The 7,473-nt window shown below is 41.0% G+C and overlaps 1 non-coding gene across 1 annotated transcript; it reads left to right on the plus strand.

Annotated features, from left to right (window-relative positions):
- The first annotated feature begins 458 nt into the window (after positions 1–458).
- Positions 459–531, plus strand: trnam-cau (transfer RNA methionine (anticodon CAU)). Its single transcript has one exon. It is a non-coding gene; the product is annotated as a tRNA-Met (tRNA).
- The last annotated feature ends 6,942 nt before the right edge of the window (positions 532–7,473 follow it).

Below are 7,473 nucleotides of genomic sequence, written 5' to 3' on the forward strand. Positions count from 1 at the left end.
TTTACTGATCTTGCATCTCAATCCTTTGCCTTTGCAAATAGGTCCAGAAGTTCCTTGCTGCTAACTATTCTAACTGAAACATGTTGGTCGCAGGATTAAATGCACAAATGATGATCCCCTGCTCCATCCGCATTTTATTATGTAGTGTGACGTGCACCTAAATTGCAGCAAACGCTTGTACAATGGAGACTATATCTCAAACAGCTGGTTTCTGTCAGGGACTCACTTCACGCGCGCGGCTCATCCCCGGCCCCGCGCAGGAGGGGGCGGAGCCACCCACCTACTATTTACAAATGAGGCCGAATGAGCAGTTGAACTCGGTCGACCCTCCCTCCTCCGCGAACCTGCTGCAAACTGTATCTGCTCCCCATCAGTGTCGTAAACTATCGTCAAACAGTAACTGGAATACAGTGACAGATACTACCTTCATAAGATGCTTCTTCCGGGTTTTGGGTAGAGCCTCGTTAGCGCAGTAGGTAGCGCGTCAGTCTCATAATCTGAAGGTCGTGAGTTCGATCCTCACACGGGGCACAAGTTTTTTTTTCCGAAGTATTGTTAATGAATATAGGTGAAATTTAACTTTTAATAATTTTATTATTAATGTTTTAGCGGGTTCTACATTTTTAACAGGCAGTGAACTCTCTATTACACAATATTCTAAAGATGTATTATTGCTTCAGATGCAGAGACCAATTAAGGACATTAGCTGCCCATGTCCCACTTCTTGTACTTTTGCGTTCACATATCCCAAAAACATAGCACCATTCTACTTGTCTTCACCCACCAAAGTCTCTGCATTCAAGTAATCATTCTCTGTGATTTCTATCACTGCCAGCATTCTGTCACCAGCACAGGAGATGGAGAGGTTACGAAATGATCAGTGTTTACTGTGGAGAAGAATATGAAAGAGTATGTGGGGAAAGAATTAACAACATCTTTAGAAATGTCCATATGGTAGAGGAGGTGATGCTGGACATCATAAAATACATAAAGGTGAATAAATCTCTGGATTTGATCAGAAGTACCATAGAACTGTGTGAGAAGCTAGGGAACTGATTCCTGGGCACCTTGCCGAGAAAGTTATATGGTGAGATGTCTGAAGACTGGAGGTTGGCTAACGTGGTGCCATTATTTAAAAAAGGTGGTAAGGCATACTATAGATCTGTGAACCTGATATCAGTGGTGGGCAAGTTGTTGGAGGGAATCCTGAGGCACAGCATTTACATGTATTTGGAAAGGTAAGGGGCTGATTAGGCATAATCAACATGACTTTGTGCATGGGAAATTGTGTCCCACTAAACTGATTGAGTTCTATGAAGAAGTAACAAAGAGGATTGATGAGGGCTGAGGGATGGACATGATCTATATGGCCTTCAGTAAGGTGTTTGACAAGGTTCCTCATATAAACTGATTAGCAAGGTTAGGGAGATAGGGAGATATGGAATGTAGGGAGAACTAGCCATTTGGATACAGAACTGGCTCAAAGATGGAAGGCAGAGGGTCTTGGCAGAGGATTGCTTTTCAGACTGGAGGCCTGTGACCAGCGCTGTGCCACAGGGTTCGGTGCTGGGTTCACTGCTTTTCATAATTTATATAAATGATTTGGATGTCAACATAGGAGGTATGGTTAGTAAGTTTGCAGATGACACCAAAATTGGAGGTGTTGCAGACAGCGAAGAAGGTTATCTCGGAGTAAAACGCCACCTTGATCAGATGGGCCAAAGGGCTGAGGAATGGTTGATGGCTTTTAATTTAGAGAATTGTAAGGTGCTGCATTTTGGAAAAGCAAATCAGAGCCAGGACTTATACACTTATTGGGAATGTCCTGGAGAGTGTTGCTGAACAAAGAGACCTTAGAGTGCAGGTTCATAGTTCACAGGTAGATAGAATAGTGAAGAAGGTGTTTGGTATGCTCGCCTTTATTGGTAAGTGCATAAATGTAGGAGTTGGGAGGTCATGATGCAGATTGGTTAGACCACTGGTGGAATACTGTATCCAATTCTGGTCTCGCTCCTATAGGAAGGATGACTGCATCCAATTCTGGTCTCGCTCCTATAGGAAGGATGTTGTGAAACTTGAAAGGGTTCAGAAAAAATTTATAAGAATGTTACCAGAGTTGAAGGATCTGACCCACAGAGGAAGGCTGAACAGGCTGAGGCTGAGGCTGAGGCTGTTTCCCCTGGAGCATCGGAAACTGAGGGGTAACCTTATAGAGGTTTATAAAATCATAAGGGTCATTGATAGGGTGAATAGCAAAAGTCTTTTCCCTAAGATGGGGAGCCCAGAACTGGAGGACATAGGTATAAAGTGAGAGGAGAAAGATTTAAAAGGAACCTAAGGAGCAACTTTTTCACACAGAGGGTGGACCATGTATGGAATAAGTTGCCAGAGGAAGTGGTGGAGACTGGCACAGTAGTAACATTTAAAAGGCATCTCATGGGTATATGAATAGGAAGGATTTAGAGGGATGTGGGCTAAATGCTGGCAAATGGGACTAGAATAAGTTAAGATATCTCGTCAGCATGGACAAGTTGGACCGAAGGGTCTGTTTTCATGCTGTACCGCTCTATGACTTTAAACACATTATCCCCTCACCATACTCTTCAGTAATCAATTAAATATTGCATCCTCCATCATACCCTTGACTACGGATCAATCACAACAACTCCATTCCCCTTTCCATGCAACTTTCCCATGTAAGCACAAGAGATATGGAGCACCCACCAGCTTTTACCTTCCCCTTTCTCCAGGTACATGCAATTCTTGCAACTTAGAATTTTGCATTTGCTCCTCAGTACCGTCCCCTCTACAATCTGCTTTGCAGCCTCAGGACATTTTTACAGGAGTTCTTCAGAGTAGTGTTTTAGTTGCTTCATCAATGACCTCCCCTATCCACGCAATCATAAGATCAGAAGTGGGAATTTTCACTGATGATTGCACAATGTTCTATTCCATTAATAACTCCTCAAATGCCAAAGCATTCTATGTCCAAATACAGTAACAACTCTACTAATTAGTGAAACATGATTCCCCTTTCATAAAACCAGGCCAACTGTAATTCATTGGATGAAGATTTCCTAAATGCTGTGCTATAGCCTCTTTATTAATAGCTTCTATCATAGGTCGTGTGGTAGGGGTAATGGCATTGGACTAGTAATTCAGAACATCAACTAACATTGTGGCCAATAGTGAACTTAGAATTCAATAAAATCTGGAATTAAACACTAGCCTAATGGCAACAAAGTTATCATTATAAAAACCTAACTGGATGACCAATGTCTATTAGACACACTATCCTTACCTGGTCTAGACTCCTGTAACTCTGGACCCACAACAATGTAGCTGACTCTTAACTGCCTTCTAAACAGCCTAGGCCACTTATTTGTCTCAAAACTGTTCAATCTCTCAAGTCAAGAATGAACAGCATGGTGGTTCAGTGATTAGCACTGCCTCACAGCACCAGGAACTGTCTCTGGGGAGTTTTGCATAGTTTTCTCCAGGTGTTCCAGTTTCCTCCCACAATCCAAAGATGTGCAGGTCAGGTGAATTGGCCATACTAAATTGCCCATAGTGTTCAAGGATGTGTAGGTTAGGTGCATTAGTTGGGTGAAATGTAAAGTAATAGGGTAGTGGAATGGATCTGGGTGGGATACTCTTTGGATAGTCAGTATGGATTTGTTGGGCCAAATGGCCTGTTTCCACACTGTAAGGATACTATCTCATAAACCTGATGGTCCTCCCACCATTGATCTAGGCAATGGAAATGACACCAAACTCTCGGTCCAGTTGATCTTACAAAGTCCTCCTTGAGTCAATATTGGATGAGCTGTCTCACAGTCTAGTCAATCAACAGCCTGACATAGCCATACTCACAGAATTGTACAGACAATTTTTCCCAGGATGTTCAGTCCAAAGCAGAGGTGACAGAACTAAATATGTATTTGGGATGGAATTACCCTGGATGTCCTCATCATTAGCTTTGGACCCCGTGAAATCTCATGGAATCAGGTCAAACTTGGACAAGGAACCTCACACTGATTACCACGCTCCACCTCTTCAAATTGAGATACCCTCCATCATGTTGTGTAGGACCTCCACTGTGATAGATGGGACAGGCTTCGGTTAGATCCAGAAATTTCAAACTGGGCAAACATAAAGGGCTGTGGGCTATCAGCAAACAAAATGTGTATTCAATCACAACCTGCTACCTCATAGCTTGCATATTCCATAATATACAATTATCATCAAGCTGGTAGATCAATCAATGAAGTGTGCAGGAGACCATGCCAGGAGTAGCAGTAGGCATATTTATAAATGAGGTTTCAATCTGATGAAATTACAACATATGCATTCTTGCATGGCAAACAGCAGGACCAACATGTGATAGACAGAGCTGAATAATCCCACAACCAATGGATGAGATCTAAGCTCAACCAAGTTCTGAAGAAGTTTTTGAACACAAAATGTTAACTCTGTTCTCTCTCTGCAGATGCTGCCAGACCTGTTCAGTATCTCCATCATTTTCTTTTGTTATTATTTAAGAGCAGAAGTAGACATTATTATTTGGCAGAGCTGTTATTAACTATGCAGCTAAAGGTAACTGATGTACAGAGCCTGTATGTAGTGAGGGCTCAGGGATATCATGCATTGAGTTAGGGTTAGGGTTAAAAGAGTTAAAAAAAAACATGTTTACTGAGGACTCAGGGTAGCTGTGGGGCCCCTTATAGCTCATTACAGCTGAGGAGGGGAGGTGAAAAACTGAGCAAAGTTGTTCGTCAGGAAAAAAAACCGAGGATCAGTTTTAGTTTGGTGAAGCTTACTGTTATTGAAGTGCTAGAGTTATGCTCATGAATAAGTACTACAGTCCAGAGGACTATGTACTTAGGGAAGGATGGTGACTGACCAGAATTAGAGTAGTTGTTAAGGCACTCCATGACCAAAAAGCTCTCTTCAGACATTTTCAAGACCATATTGACAATGGCAAAGAACTTAATCCCTTATGAAGTTTAATGAGATTTGGTGACAACGTGCCATCAGCATCTGGGGGAATTGCTGAGAAATCCATGGGATCCATCCAAATGTTCGCTATGGAATGTTCAGTTACAGAATATTCCACATATTTGGCAAAATAATTCTGGGTATTAGAAAGTAAGTAATGTATCGATTGTAGGTTTTATCATTGTTTCAACATTATATTGTGAAGCTTATTGTTGTTTGTTCAAAAGTATGGAACTTTGTCACTTTATTCTCTAAGTAAGTCCCTTGGATTTCACACTTTATCAACTTTAAAAATAGCTACTGCTGATTTTTGGACAGACCATCACAGAAATTTGGTGATTCTGCCTGGGATCATAACAGAATTAAAAAGATTCCAGTTGTTGATACTATGAAGGAAGTGGATTCTTCTGTGATCCTTGCTATTTGCCACACGTTGTGGGAAAGTGAACTTAGAGTTTGTGCATAGGTATGGTGTTAACTGATGATGCCTCTTTACAGGGCCATAGCCCTGATACCCAATACACAGAATGTTTTTAAGTCCAAAACACTCAACCAGCAGCTCCCAGTTCTATCATACCTTGCTGCATTCCCAGCACCCCCTCCAGTGACCTATCTCTCCCAGTTGCAGTGTGCCAGCTTCTCTTCCTTAATTTATCTACATTAAGGCAGTTCGAGCATATGAAGGACATCACCTAGCAAGTGGTTAGCAACTGATGTACCAGAGATGGGAAATGTTACCAGGATATTATAACATTCAAGGTTGTCATTAAGGTGTAAAAGCAGAAATTTCTTGACATGCATGGAGTGGTCAACAGCAAGCTGCTGTTCCCATGAAACTAACTGTAGAGCAACACAGACTGTCCTATAACTTAGGGCAACTTGCAGCTTGTGGGTTCCTCACCACAAATTGTTGGGTTACTTACATTACAAATAATAATGTGCATGTTAAACATTCTGTTTTTGTGTCTATAACTTCTGTCTTAGTATTTCCTCAGATAGTTTGCTCTCAAACCTTTAAGGTGCCTTTTTCAAGACTGTAGCCCAGATCCTAACTTTGCTAGTTGTTTTAAGCAGGGTGCATTGTGGATATTCTAGGAATGATTCAGCTGGTCAAACCACTTAGTTTTGAACAAAACAGAATTTATTTACAAGATTATCGAATAAAATACAAACAAAAGAGAACAAAATATATAATAACATAACCTAGTCAAAAACCAATAGATTATTCCAAATTAATGATGCTGTTCCAAATACTTGCAATAATCCCCATAAACACTCCTTGGCAAAGAAAGGTAAAAACCAAACACAGATTCTTTCAGGAGAGATGACAGAGAGACTAAGGATCAGCATGGACCTTTTGTTTTGGATCCAGCAGCTTCACAATGATTGTTTGCTAAAAACCAAACCAACTAGAGAAAAAAGTGAGCTGGGAGAACTGGCCACTCCCCTTTCATTGTACAAGTGCTTTTTTAAAACTTGAAAGCCTTTTTCTGAGGCAATATCTGTTAGCAATAATCAAACTGGCTCTAAAGGCCTTCAAACCTAGATTTTTAGAAATCACTACTTTTACAAGCCAAGGACAGCATGACCTTGTTAAAGGACTTGCATTGTCACATCAAAATGTAAAAACATTTATCTAAAACATTGTTTTATCATAGGACATTGAGCAATTCTAACAAAGCTTAACACCATTCAGACCAAAGTAAAATTACACTTTCATTATAGCACGACAACTGGTGCTGATTTAACCTGTGTGTCCACCTGCCTCAGGCAAGGGATGAGGCCGTCATGGTCACCTCAGCCAGTAAGGAATTGAATCTGTTGTTAGCATTATTCTACAGCTAGACAGTTCACTGAGCTAACAGTCTTTTTCTATTTTCCCATCCATCACATTAAATGTTCACAGCCTTCACACTGGCATACAATGCCAATAGTGTGTTCAAATGCTATCAAGTCGTCACCATAGAGGGAGATAAGTGGTAATTTAACTTGAGGACCACCATACCTCAGGTGAGGAGAGATTTTCAGAAGGAGTCATTCATGGTAACTTCAGCCCATGTGGGGATTGAGCCCACGCTGTTGGTATCACACTTTTGCAAATCAACTGTCCAGACACCTGAGCAAAATCAACCCCTGCTTCACCTATAAGACACATTTCAATAACTTCCCAAGGTTTTCTAAACAACTTCCAAATCTATCTAGGTTCCAGAAGACAAGGTCAAGAGATGGATGAGAATACCAGCAGCAGCAAGTTCCCCTCCATCTTACTTACTTGGAGACATATTGTCATTTCTCCTTTGTTGCTAGGTCAAAATCTTGAACTCCATTCCAAACCCTGAGCCAAAAGTCAGACCATTCTGACACAACAGTTGGGAAATTCAACATTTCATAAACAAGCATATTATAAGTTGGGGGAATATTTACTGCATCATAGTAAGAACCTCATACAAACTTCATAATTTGTAAGATAGTAAA

This window comes from Chiloscyllium plagiosum, unplaced genomic scaffold (genome assembly GCF_037043375.1).
Source record: "Chiloscyllium plagiosum isolate Xiang-an unplaced genomic scaffold, Cpla_swu_hap1 HiC_scaffold_7, whole genome shotgun sequence".
NCBI classification, from domain to species: Eukaryota; Metazoa; Chordata; class Chondrichthyes; order Orectolobiformes; family Hemiscylliidae; genus Chiloscyllium; species Chiloscyllium plagiosum.